Here is a 15,381-nt window from a genome sequence, read left to right on the forward strand (position 1 = left end):
TCTTTAGTGATGACACGTGCCCAGTTGTGAGACGAACGTCTGGTGGCAAGCGCAACAACCTTCCATTACGTCGTGTGCGCATCCGCTCACCAACAATCGGCAATTTGCAATACGTGTTGCAATTGCACTTTAACTGCAATGCCTTTAGTGTTATAGTGTCTATCGGCACCGGATATTACTACACCGGGCGTAATAGAGTTATAATAGATAGTACACTAAAATAAAGTGGGACATTATAAATTGTGACACGGTTTGATTTAAGGGGTGTGTTACAATCATTAATCATTATATTTGTAACATTGCTTCAAAATATGAAAGTAATTGCCTTATTAAGTATAAGTTAGGAATAAAGAAACTGTTAATTGAGAGGATGACGTCAGGTTCACGTCTATAAGTGTCCGAACCAAAAGGGCATCAAATGGCAAAAAGAGTATCAATAGCAAAATTAAGCAATACTGCAATGACGTTACATGTCCAATTAAATGTTTTAGTGTTTTTATTTACTTTTATTTCTTTACATGTTACCACGTTTATATAGGTCATTGATCTATGTTCAATAATTTGGGTTAACTTTAGGCATTTTTTTTCTGGCTTTTGTATAAGAGAAACGGCTAAATGTGAAAAAAAAAAAACACAAAAAAACAAACTTGAAACTGCCAATGTGTCTATGGTATTTGACACTTTCCCTTCGTGTCGCATACCGTGGGACACCTTGTATAGCATATAATAATCACATACTAAATTATGCAATAAATTCACACGCGTTACAGATAACTAACAAGATAGGTACATCGTCTTTCGATCTACAAAAGTGAGCGGAATATCCTTCTAACGTCTAACAATAAATACAATAATTAAATTTTACGCGAATGGAAGCCTCGTGCAATTATAACTACGATTTAGTATTTAAAGATTTGAAGTTGTACTTAAGATAAAGCAATTTTATTACATTGCTTTGAAATAACATATCTACAGTCGAATTTTTAATTAGAGAAATCAAACTGACTGCTAGCTAGCCTACTAGCTAGTAATATTTGAAAAATAATGTTGCCATTATTGTATAGTGATGCGTCTGAGTAATATTATAATTTGTGATATTACGTGACTCTGTAACGGCAATATCACACATCACTTTTGAAATTTAAGCATCACGCAAAACATCACACGACGAAGGCTGGGTGTTGTAGATTTATTTTTATGAATTCAAGTGACAGGACGTACAAGTAGTGCGCTTGGTAGTAAGCGACACGCCTGTCTATAATAGTTGCAGTGCCACCCAGAGCTTTAAATCGCAAAGATCTGAATAAAAATAATAAGAAGAATAAGTTGACAAGTCCCACATATTCTTGTAATTTCACCAGCGCCCTTGCCTTTCAAAACCGAAACACAGTATCATATGACGCTCTACTTCTCATATAGATACGCTGTCCGCAGAAAATAATTATAGTTCTACATTTGAATGCGACATTTTTATTATAAAGTACACTGGGCGTTTACGTGAAATTGGAATAATTTTAACGGGGTCTGAGTTACTTCACAAATGATGTACACAGGGCCTATAACACACGATAGAGGTATTAATTAATAATAATTTTACATAAATATCACTTATTGGAAATAAATCATTGTTTACATTGGATTTGTTTTTAACCGAGTTAAAAAAAAGGAGGAAGTTCTCAATTCGACTGTATGTTCTTTTCTTGTACGTTTGAACAGAACCAATTTTGATGATTCTTTTTTGTTGGAAAGAGGGAACCTTGATAGTGATTCCATTTAAATTTAAAGAAAATATTCTACCTCTAAGAATAGCAAACTAGGGGATGAATCCGGTTTCGCGCACTTTTCGGTAACCGATTTCAAATAAACTTGGCAAATAGAACTTTTGAGGTCGGTTTTTTTAGTACACTGTACTGAGGTCATATTAATTTGCTTTGAAATGTGGAAATATTATTATTTTCACTATACTTCACTAATAGTTCTGTTTGGAGTAAAATCTGCTTGTTCACAATTTTCGATTAGATAGTATAGCAGCTGATAGTCGAACTGTGCTAAAGCTGGTTGGATTAAAGGACATTTTCTATCCACTCTTAATTAATAGAGAGGTAGAGAAACACTTTCCTCTAACCTTGCGACAGTCATCACTCATGGTAAGAGTAGATATTAATTACGAAGTCACGTGGAGAAAAACTGGCTCCGGAACACGGAATTAGAACCGAGTATAATTTTATAGCATTTACTATCTTGTAAGTTATTTCTAGATGCTTCCATGATTTCCCATACTCTTTGTACACGGATTCATTGCACAAATCTTCAAATATCATATTTAGCCGGAAACTTAACTTTTGGGCGTAGGCACCTAAGCCACCACCGACCTATACCTGATATATATGTAACAATGTAATCCGATATTCTATATAACACCTCGGTATTCTAAACGAAGCCTAAAACAGTCAATGTATGAAATAAAGTCTATTATAAACTTGGTCTAGTTATTCTATACAATGTCGAACGTGCGAGCAATGTACAAAATTTGTTAAATATATTTGCACAAAGCAATGTGACAATAGGAATTGCTTGTATATTATGAAGAATATTTTGTTCACATCCAAGTGCTTTAAATTATAAAGGTACTGTCACTGTGTTCGTCACCCTGAGACATAAGTCAAACGTGAACGACGAGCGGCAGTCGTGCGTCCATCTGAACCTAGCCTTAGGCTGCGTTCCCGCCAAATATGTGCAAGCAGGCTACGCGGTGTGCGAGGAAAAAATCCACCAATAGGATTTCATTTTCCTAGCCTTGCATACCGCAGCTCTGGTGGATAAGGGCCAGCGGAGCTAAGTATTTGTCCATACAAAAAAGTGAGAAATATGTGCTAGGAATGTGTGCGAAGTGCGAGTGCTCGTCCCACCACACCACACCCCACACCCGCACAGCTGAAAAGAGTCCGTTACTCATCCTCGCACCGCCTAGCTACCTCGCACATGTCCGGTGTAATCGTAGCCTTAGTGTCTCGCCCTGCACACATCCCATGCTTGACCATTATAAGTAGTAATCACTGTCATTCTTTATGTTACAGAATACAGATTTGAATTAAATATATACATAAACTATATCTGAAGTAGGTATAGACCACACATGTCCATCGCATTCTAAAGTAATATGCAAGAATGCATGCCGCTCATTAAAACGTTGCAAAACCGGCGCCTGCGCATGTCAAGACCGCTGTCGCAATCTGTTTACGGGATTCGGATACTGGTTCGACCTGTCGTCCCACTGTCGGACATAGGCTTTTGAAATAGGCCTTTCTGTTTCCTATCAACATAGTGATTACGAGGATCTATCGAGGAATATCGCAAAATATGCAGCGATTTTTCCCCCCTTTTGGTTCTCGATCGGGCTATAAATGTTAGCCTTGTATGAATTTGTGTACATTATAGCACTGCACACCCCACAACTCATTATACATAATGTACCCTCATAACATTTACACATAAACACTACAGTACCTATTATACTTACTAACTTTTCACAGTAAATTCACATTTTACATTTTTTTTTCAAAACATTAAATAATTGGTGTATTTTCTATACCATCATGACAATTACCCTTAACGTCTTAGTACTTTTATAAAAATAATAACATCATAATATTTTATCACTGAGATCCGGTGGTGGACACCTGGTGACCTATAATACAGGTCCAACCTAGTTTAGGCACCAGTCTTCCACCCCAATTGAATTGTGCGATGTTCCGTAGTTTAAGTGCCATGTAAAATGTATTGTTAAGGTGGAAAAGAACAATAAAAATAATTTGATTTGATAGTAAAAACGTATTCAAATTATAGAAGTACAAACCCAACCCAAAATTAACGCAGCAAAATAGTGAAAACTTAATTCAACAAAAACGTAAAAACTGTTAACAAATTTCGGTACTTAGCATTTATTGATTAAACATTTAAAAACATACATTTATTTATATAGAAGTTGAAGTCTTAGTATAATAAAGCACATACGTCAAAAGTGCTTTTATGACAAAAAAAAGAAAGTCATAAAAATAATACGAACTTCTATGAAACAAACTAATATATATGCGACATTTTGTAATATAAAAGAATAAACAAGTTATCGACTATAATAATTTCGTTCGTAAAATCTGAAAAATCAACATATTGCGGATGTGACGTGTCAACATTCGCTAAACTTTTATGTCTTTTGAAGACATTATAAATAGCATTTGTGTAAATTTAGTTATTCATTTACAAATTTATAAAAGATAAATATCAATTTGAATTAATTTGTTGTCAGTCAAGTAAATTGCGCTAAGCACCGGCGACAATAAATAACCATTTCGTCTGTCCGTCTGTCTTTCGTTTGACGAATGTTGATACTTAACGCGACCTTTAATTTAATAAATGGGGGTTACAATGAAATTCTGTCAACGTCAGTTACTAATAGCGAATGGCCTGTAATTTTCGTATCATGTTTTTTTGGTTATACAGGATGATAATTCAATTTGGCTCACGACTTTCGTTATTAGTGTTGGTTTTTAGTATGATACCTAGTGACGGGACGAACAAGTCGTGCGCCTGGAGGTAAGCGACGCGTTTGTTCGTAACCGTTGCAATGCTGCTCAGGAGCTTTAAATCGCGAAGATCTGAGGGTCACTGCATTGCGCCCGTTACCCTTGGAGCCCAGTTACGAAACGAAAGTTTTCGCGTGGCCTTCTTCAAAAATCAAGCCAGTATCGCCTGCGTGTCGGGACGTCTCATTTAAGTTAAAACGTAAAAGCTAAATAAATAGAGCGTATTTTGCCATGACAGTTAGACGCATGCGGTCCGAATACATTGCTAACAGATTGACTGCAATTTTGTAGTTAATGCGTGAAGTCGTAATGATGACGACTTCACGCATTAACTTTTTGTTTGCATGGTATGCTACACGCCTATAACAGTTACAATGCCACTCAGAGCTTTAAATTGCAAAGTTCTGAGGGGCACTGCCACTGCGCCCGTCACCCTGAGACATAAGTTGACAAGTCCCATGTGCCTGTAATTTCACCAGCATCCTTAACCTTCAAAACAGGTAAGGTAAGGTGGCAGTACTACCTTGGACGAACTCTTTCACAAGGAGCTCTACTGCTACTAACTGCATGCAATCGACTCTCGGCTACATGAAGTCGGTTACGACTGCATGCAGTTAATGTGTGAAGTCGCTATCAACTTCATGCAGTCGAGGTGTCGGATATCGACTTTAAACCTACAGTCAAACTGTTAGCAGCTTTAGACATAAGTTAATGAATCTTGTTTTCTCCCTGTATATTCACATTATGTTAAAAATAAAGTGTAAAGCGGTGCCACACGACAAGCTTTTATGTTAAAAACATGACGCAATAATCATTATTGTGTAACTCGCATTAATTACTACATGGGTAACCCTTACCTTTTAAAAATTTTATTAGGATGAATGTTTTATTAAGGTCTCTACACATATTTGTCGGTTCAAAACAAATTTTCTTATGACACCTAGTGACGGAGCGAACTACACACATCAAAAGTGTCTAGGGATCAAGTACGTTTAAGAGTATTGCTGCAATTAGGGTTAATTATATTAACTTTTTTGTATCGCTATTGATACTTTTTAGTGAGTTTTAACATTTAAATAAGGAATATTGTTTAAAATTCGATAATAAGAAGAAAATCGATTGTGAATGTGGTTTTGTATAAAAATGAGTTATAGCGTTTTGACAAAATCATTACAATATCTGCATCGGAACCGAAACAATTTACATTATTATGGAGAGACGACATCATTTAACCCGAGAAGTGATGTTGCGAGCCGTCGGAATGTTGGAAGCTGGTTCCAGGCAACGTGCTGTGGCTTTCACACTTAACACTACACAGAGCGTCATAAGTCGCCTCTGGACGCGCTATCGCATGACGGGCAGCGTGGCCGAGCGACATGGAGGACGATCTCGCATCACGACTCGCAGACAGGACCGGATCCAAAATACTGCTCGACGGAATCGTACCATGACCGCCATGATGTTGGTTACGAGGCTCCACAGCTCCTCAGGCTTGCTAATAAGCGATCAAACAATCCGAAATCGTTTACGTGAAGTGGGTCTGCGATCCCGAAGGCCGCTCAGAGTTCCACCTATTGCACCCTGCAATCGCAGGACCCGTTTACGATGGGCTCGCGAACACAGAAACTGGGAGGAAGAAGACTGGCGCTATGTGTGCTTTTCGGATGAATCCCGCTTCGGTATGAGACCGGATACAAGACGTACTCGAGTTTGGAGAACATCTGGACGTCATGAACGTTTGAGATAATGTCAGGAAGTTCATCCATATGGTGGGGGAACAATAATGATATGGGCCGGTATTTGGATCGGCGGAAGAACCGATCTCATTTGGATCAGGGGTAACCTCAATGCTCAAGTTTACGCAGAGAGGATTGTTTCAGATGTTATCATCCCTTTGCGAGGCCAGTTGGGTGATTCATTTCAACTAATGCATGACAACGCACGTCCACACACGGCTAGAGTCGTAACACGCATTCTTGCCGAAGCTCGTATCAACGTTCTGCCGTGGCCTGCTCAATCGCCAGACCTCAATCCAATTGAGCACGCATGGGATATGCTTCAAAGAAGAGCTGTGCCGAGTATGCATACCGTACATACTCTACAACAATATTTTGACTTGTTACAAAACACATGGGCGGCCATTCCTCAAAGTGATTTTGATGAACTCATCTTAAGCATGCCAAATCGCTGTAATTGTGTGATTCGTGTTAATGGTGGAAATACAGATTATTAATTTTCTTATCTTTACAATAAAAATGAGCAAAATCATCATTTTCGCCATTTTTTTGTCATTTAATTGACGCCGTTAATTTGAGTTTTTTCCCACAATTTGCAAAAACATCAATTTTAGTTTATTTTAATTAAATATAGGGGTAAGCGGTTAAATAAAACATAAGCATTAAAGTAATAAGTCGTCCTGGAAGACTGGATTTGGTAAATATTGCTTAAATAATTTTTATTTCAAAAATATTCACTTGATCCCTAGACACTTTTGATGTGTGTAGTTGTGCGCCTGGTGGTAAGCGACGCACCTGTCCATAACAGTTGTAGTGCCACTCTGAGCTTTAAATCACAAAGATCTGGGACACTGCCACTGCACCCGTCACCCTGAGACATAAGTTGACAAGTCCCATGTGCTTGTAATTTCACCAACACCCTTACCTTTCGAAATCGGAACGCAGTAATGCTCACATGTACTGCTTGGCGGCTTGGTACTTCCCTGTACGAACTCATTGGTGTAATTCAGTAATACAAATTTGACGCTTATAATATGAGGACAAAAATTTCATAAAAAAAAACTGATGCGCGCGCTCCGATACCACGAGTTGTAATAATTTGAAGTGCAAGTTTGAATTTGATACCTTAAAAAAATACGGAACTTCAGTTTTCGCATATGAATTCTACCAATAGAGTTTGAAAATGGCTCATCGTCGCTTGTAAGGCAAATGTATGTAACGTACAGTTTTGATGGCAAATTTTTATTTTACATACCTAGTTACAATACAGAGTTTCATATCTATAGTTCAATTCAATTTCGATTTTAAATTCTATATTGTAATGTTAATTATTCGCCTTTCTAAATTGTGAATTAAAATATATTATAACTATATTACTTAGTGGTAGTTTTTAATTAGTGAAAAATCAGTTGTTATTAGAGTTTCGACGAATATTTCGGTTACTATTCGTATTCTATTTCTTTGTATATTTTTAATTTTTTTTTCTCTTTTTAATTATTTATTATTTGTTTTGTTCGTGTTTGTGAAGTATCTTCAAGTTATATGTATAGCGTACGTGCGTTGTATCCTTATTAGCATAAAATATTATTTGTATAAAATTCATTCATAGAATTTGATAGGAATGCAAATAATAATAGAATGGATGAAGAACTGCAATCCTCAAACAAACTTTTTAGGCTTAAGAGTGCCAAGACTATAAAATATTTATAAGTTATATTATTAACATTTATTATAAAAACAAGGAAAAAATCGGCTTACTCGTTGTTTTGGTTTTCGGCCCAATATCAAGTACCTAATAAACAAAAGGAAAAAACACAGCATATTATCATAATATCACTTTTATTAATGTTGAACATAATATATTCTAAGTTCTTGAAAGTGAAATTTTTCTTTTCTTTATCTCTAAGATCAAAGGAAATGTAACAATAAATACCTAAGTTATTTTTCTAAGAGATCAAAAAAGGTAACATAATATCAAATGAATACTACCTACTTATATCTAGTTAATTGATACATGCCCAGTATGGCAAGGTCGCTGGTCCGAGTCCAGTCGGAATGAACGAACTTTCTTTGCGTTTGTCCGCTTTTTGTATGAATAATAGCAACAAATTAGTAGGGTATTTTCACAAAAAAAATTTGCAACTACCTACTTATGTAGTTTACACACGACTAAATAAAAGCTGACAAAATCAACTACTTATTATTTGCGAACCAAAATAAAATTAACTTTTTGAAAGTTAACCAATCTGAAGTGTAATAAACAATTACTTGTTTCATTAAGTCATAAATTTAAATAATGATGTTGAAAATTAAAATACCTTTTTTGTTTAATTGTACAATATTATTTTTCATAATTGATGTTAATAAGTAATATTTATCGTCTCAATTTTCGTAATGTACATTAATAAACAACTAGCAGCGCTCTTGGCCGAATACATATTGTACGGCCAGAGGCCGAATATAATATTCATCGCAACACTACTGACAGGGCTACTTTATTGTATAATAAGTACTGTATTCTTTCTTCACTGTTGACCTCACGTTAGTCGGTTTGTAGTAAGTTTTAAGGTAAACGCATTACAGCTACTTTACACCCATTAAGAGACGCAGTCATTTATTAAGATTTAACGAAATTTTAACTTAGTATTATTACCAATAGAGCTCCTTGTGAAAGAGTTGACAGTGAAGTGAAGAGAGTGCTGGTGAAATTACAGGCACTTGGGACTTATCAATCTCTGTTTCATGGTGACTGGCGAAGTAGTAGTGTCCCGCAGATATCTGCAATTTAAAACTCTGAGTGGCACTGGAACTTCTATGGATAGGCATGGCGCTTGGCTAATAAAGTTTTGTTTGCAAAATGTGAAAGCTTCACTGAAACACGTATATATGTTATACTTCTTAAAATTAAGGTACAATTTGGTTAATTACTTCGTCACTCATAGGTGTACACTTGCCATTAGGCATAGAAAGTTGGCATCAGACATGTGCTGCGCGTTGAGTGCAGTTTTTTTTGCAACCGTCTACTGTTTTTACATGATGCGATAAGGGCAAATCTTTTTTTCTTTGGAAGGATTACGTCCAATATACTAATAATCAGTCATTGTCGTATTATACAGTTTAAAACTAATACGATTAGAGTTGAAACTAGTTCACAGGTCATCTTAATCGTAGCCAAGGGCGACCGTTCTTACAATATTGGTATTAGTAAACGCTTTCCTTTTGACTCAATTACATTATTGCGGTGACGTAGAACGCTTCCCGGATCATTTGCCGATCACGACATTTGACACTAGCTGTCACGGCACTAGTGGCACAGTGTAATGATTAAAACCAGTTGGTCAACGAGTAGCTGTTAAAAAATAATTTTCTTATAGATGGTTCATAATGCTGGAATGCGATTTGTATATAGATTCATCGACTTTACAAGTTTTCGCGATTGTTATACATTGAAAATTAAAATAGCGTAATAACTATAATAAAATAACTAAAATAACATTACTCCTTTACTGTCTATTCGTACGTGGGGTAGGAATTATATTTATTTTTGTAATTTTTTATAGGTTGAACTGGAATATTCGGCTTCAGCTTTCGTCGTTGTCGCCAGTTTTATCTCAAATTCTCACTAAGCTAAAGAAGAATTACTGCTAACACAGCGTCGTTATGACATTTGTTACGTCATAACTGCCAAGCTGAACTCTTGTATTCAGTAACAAAAGATGCCGTTGGCACCTAATTGAGCATGCCTGATCTGCCATAAGGTTTTTGTGAAAGTTGTGGTGTAATAGTTCCATAGTCATTAGAGAATTTTATTATGTTCGTTACGCATTTTTCTACATTCTATGTGCCACAATTTGTAAATGCCATAATTTCTTAATGTGTCATATAGGGTAAAATTTTATGTACTTATTGTGGACAACGTCCTTAAGAGTGATGAGTTTTCCATACCAGAAGCTCTCGTCGGTTTCCTCCCTGGTTTTGTAGCACGAGAGAAATATTTATTTATTTATTTATTTATTTTATTTGAAGGAGAACCAACGGCTGTTATACAAAATAAAAACTTAAATAAAATTAGAAAGCCAATTAAAGGTCCCCACCAATAGAAACACTATAAACAAAATTTGGAGCATCACTTAACTATACTCGTACATATAAAAAGAAAAAAGAATAAAAGTAGCTTATCCACTAAACAGATTAAACAAATTTACAACTCATATATTAACACACACAAAAAAAAAAAGAAAAATAAACAAACAATTACCTATCAAAAACCAACTTAGTCATAACACGCTTTACCGATGTCGCACCAGTGTTGAAGAGATCGATGTCGACCTGCTTAGATAATGAATTAAAGCTATTGCTTGCCCGTAAAAGAAATGCATTCTGCCGAAAGTTCGAGGAAGCTGGGGGTACGTATAGGAGTGGATTAAACCTAAGGGCCCTTGAAGGGGCTCTAAGAGAGACCTTGGCCACAAGTTCCGGGGAGTCAATAACACCTATAGCAATTTTATTAAGAAAAACTACATCAGCAATCTGCCGTCGCTCATCGAGTGGCAAAAGATGATGCTTTTTGCACACAGCAAGATACTATCGCCTATAACATGCTGTTTTCCTTTTTTTGATAACTTGTTTTTAAAATTTTAAGACTTTCATGATTATTCACCAAATGATTATCACTAATTTCAGGCTTCTTACCACGGTATGACTTCTTTTTATTTTCCCGATATTTCTGTCAGACATATTATCTGTCTACCCTTATGCGCTGTCGACTACTACTACCTTCATCGCGATTTATTGTGGCGTTACCATTGTCACTTTCATTTTTTTTCTCACAAACCATCTCACACAGACTGACACTAACCACTGGATCGAGCTGCATAGCCCCCAGGTACTGTCGATAGAACGTCACTACATACCACGGTTGGTACGAGAAGATTTTTAGTGTATAACGTAACAAGTATTAAAAAAACATAGAGTCCAAGTACAATTACTTCTTCTATATGTGAAATATCTTTTATATGTATCAAATTTTGGAAGAGGAAATCGTACAGAGCCCAGTTTCAAATTTTGCCTTTTTCAACTCCAAAATTCAGCGGTAGTTGCAGTTGTCCTTACCGCACAGTATTTAAGTTAGAATAGCGATGGCAATAGTTTTTTGAAATACTTATTTCTCAAATGTTTCGACATTCGCGTCCCCTCTCAATTGTACGATGGTATGGTGCAGTAAGAAATGCCATCAAAACAAGTATTTTTTTCTTCTTCTTTCTTTTCTTCTTTCTAAAAATTATATTTTTTGTATCTTACTACTATAACGAAGAGAAGTTTGTCATGTTCAAAGCTGACAACTTTCGTTTACAACCCTGAAACTAAAATTACTTAATTTTAATACTTCGCCAATTGTCGATTATCTCTTTTTAATTGTTATGACACGTTACTTTAACGCATTGCATGAATCTATAAAAAGGATAGCATCAAATCACCTACGATTAAGGTTCCTATTAAATATCCTTCAGTAAACTAAAATAGATTGTACAATGTACTTAAGGCAGTCGTCGTGACGCGCCATAATATGGTACAATAACATCTATGTCGTGATTACTTTATTGTATAACCACCTCAATATATGGGTTTTAGATACTTATTTGATATGCTTAATAATATGTTTTAGATGCCTATAGAGTATATTTATGACTGGCAGCTATTGTTGTATTATAAATCCTGCGTCCGTGCTTTGATCACGAGGATACGTTTTTGGCCTTAGTCTATTACAATTTTAATTTTTCCCCATGATATTTCATGGCAAAAACATCTTTCAATTTTTGTTTTCTTTTTTATTCGATTTAAAAAAAAAGAAGATGTGAGTTTTTTTGTGTGTATGTTACGTGGTTACTCCGACATCTGTGAACCGATTTCGATGATTATTTTTTGTTGTAAAGGGGGCAGCTCTGTACTGGTTACATTCAAAATTGAAGAAAGTATTTCGCCTGTAAGGGTGGCAAATTAGGGGATGATACCGGTTTATTGGATTTCGTCCATTTCCCAATAACCGATTTCAATATAACTTGGCAAAAAGATGTAACTTTTAAGGTCAGTTTTTCAAGTTTCTTTGACTTCCATCTCATCTGATGCAAACTGATGATGAGGTTGACGATGGATATCCTCCAGTCCTCGCGACCCAAAGCCAGTTCCTTAACTTCTATATAGCTGTTCATTCTCATTTTGACATTATATTTTATTTGTTCACTGTATGCTAGTCTTGGTCTTCTACTCCTTCATTTTCCCCTCAATCATTTTATTAATTAGTCATTACGTATAACTCCTAACATTTTTCCCCTTTTGTTTTTCGTTTTTTTTTTTTAAATTAAAAGATAAGTAATTTGACCGCTTTCTCACCTGATGGAAAGTGTAGATAAGGTCGACAATGGAGCATACACACCTTAAATAATGCCTATTCACTCTCGCCTTGAAAAGGCCTAAATTTTAGCGTTCAGGAAATAAGTATGCTGGCAGGGAATTTATCCACAATCGGTCGCCATTTAAGTGTGGAAGCACGAGTGAATCCTTTATATCCGCAACATAGGTGTGAAGCACCAGCTTACGTCTAGTCTCTTGACAATAGGAAGGGGAAGGCGGAATGAAATCATGTAATTTCATCGCACACTCTCCTTGTCTTCTGTAGAATACCGAAAAGAAGGCAACTTCGCGATGGTGATCAAGCCTTCTTGGGATGTAGTCACTGAATCCTAAGGTCATTTTCTAGGGATTCCATTATGATTGTATATGATAGAACGTTTCAATATTTAGGTGTATATTGGAACTCAGTTTCTCATGCTCTTGACCGATTTAACGTAAGATGTAGGCATGTATTTTTCTTAACTACATACAAGATTACCGGCGGATATAAGCAATTTTAACTTATTTCTATTGTTTGTTATTGCTAAAGTTTAGAATACATTTTTGAGCAAATGGTGCAGTACCGGATAATAAAGTTCTGTGTTTAGAAGCTTACTTTTGAAATCCTTGATCAAACCAGTTGTTACATCACTTTAATTAAATTTAAAAACTATATCAGCAAGTTTTCTGAAAGTGTGCCAAAGTTTGTTTTTGAAATCTATGTCAATTGCTGTTAATAAATAATTTTGTTAATTATTTTCACTTTAAAATTGTAATTTGGTTACGTTAACCGTGGTTTGTACATTTTATTACCAGCTATAAATACCATAAATGTATGATTTCATAAACATGTTTCAATGAAAAATATAGCGTTAACTATTTTTGTGCAATAATTGTCCCAAATTGGTTAATTGATTATCTGGTATTGCTTAATACTGGCGCCGTATTGCGAAACATTCATTTATAGTTTTTGTCATAATATTGAACAGCTACAATTCTTGTTTAAAAGGGTTAATGAAGAGACGTGTTCCCTGAACTTGGGCTTTTTAAAAGCGAGAGTGAATGAGCATTATTTAGGTGTGCATGCTCCATTGTTGACCTTATCTACACTTTCCATCAGATGAGATGGAGGTCGAATTATTTATTTTTTAATAAATAAATGCAATGGAAAACAAAAGGGGAAATTAATAAAATGATTGAAGGGAAAATGAAGGACTGGAAGACCCAAGACCAGCAGCATACAGTGAACAAATAAAATACAACGTCAAAATGAGAATGAACAGCTAAAAAGAGGTAAAGGAGCTGGCTTGTGAGGAGTGGAGGATAAATAGGATGGTGACAGTTCTTGTCATCATTCATTATTTTACCTATAATGGTTCTGCATTTAGTAAATTTAGTATCCTTATTAAATAAATATCTCAATATATAATATAAATCTGTATATGCATTAAAAAATGAACTCAGAAAGTACATTTTAATATTGCAAAATACGCCAGGAGAAATTTTATTTGTATAACGCACAGAGAAACATAAAATACATGACGACAGAGTGAACTATTTGAAAACGCTGTAGGCATATGGCAATTTTATTTTTCTAAACTAATTATGTCATTTATGTTGTAAGTACTTATTTTAGTTTGCGTCCACATTTTTTAATTTTTTTTATTTTATTTTATTTTTAAATCGGGTACTTCGATAAGGGTCCACTGAAAACCAGCGCTGTTGCTCAGCCGCAGTATTTGCTGAGTTGGGAGCTTTTCGTGCAATACACTTTAAGCAGAAAATCATAATATTGTACTTGTAACATGTGTTTGTGCTGAATAAATTTATTTTTTTTCTTTTGTCTTTCTAAATATCCTAATGGTTGCCTGTATGTCTGCTTTGTCGAAGGTGGAGGAATCGTTTTTATGAAGTTTTCAGCATAGGTATATCGAGTTTCAGGTTTTGCGAATACAACACGTTGGAATGTTTTATTCCGGATCAAAGATCGAGTATATTCGGTCCCCCGTGACCGCGGACCTTTAAAGGCCAACTCAAGCTGGAGGGCGACAAGGCAGAGGACATTAAATTTATCATTGTAATTTTATCCTATACAGATGCAATTTTATCCTATACGGATGCAGAGAGAAATGCCTAGCGATGCTCCGACGTCGTCGGTCTCAGAGTATTGCAATTTACACCTTATTTCAATTGAAATAGCATAAAACATATTTGTTTTTAATATAAAATGACGAGATGAACAAGTCTTGCTTCAAATAGCAAGCGTGTAGCCTGTACATAACAGTTACAGTGCCACTCTGAGTTGAAATCGTAAAGATCTGAGGGCACTGCCACTGCGCCTGTTCCCAGAGACACGACGTCGCCTTACTTTCTCAAACTCGTATCTTCAAGCACAAAGTTACTGAAATGTAAAAAATGGATTGTATATACAAGTTGTGCAGGCTAATTTCACATCACATTTTCGTCATATTCACACACTGGCTTTTGCCTATTCTTAAAGTAATGCATCCAAATTAACACCCTTGATAAGAAATTCAAAATAAATAGAAAGTTGCTATTTCCAGAATAATCACTCTTTATAAGAGGCGATAAGTTGCCAAGTCTCACATGAACACAGAACGCAGTAATGTTCACATAACTACTCGAAACGACGGTTTGTTTGAAAGAATAAA

General features: G+C 35.6%; 1 protein-coding gene across 1 annotated transcript in view; it reads left to right on the top strand.

Annotated features, from left to right (window-relative positions):
- The window catches only part of LOC113230712, a 47,328-nt gene that overhangs the window by 28,825 nt on the left and 3,122 nt on the right, over positions 1-15,381 (top strand). The window lies entirely within an intron of this gene.

Source organism: Hyposmocoma kahamanoa, unplaced genomic scaffold (assembly GCF_003589595.1).
Source record: "Hyposmocoma kahamanoa isolate Upper Pololo Valley unplaced genomic scaffold, ASM358959v1 64, whole genome shotgun sequence".
Classification (NCBI taxonomy): Eukaryota; Metazoa; Arthropoda; class Insecta; order Lepidoptera; family Cosmopterigidae; genus Hyposmocoma; species Hyposmocoma kahamanoa.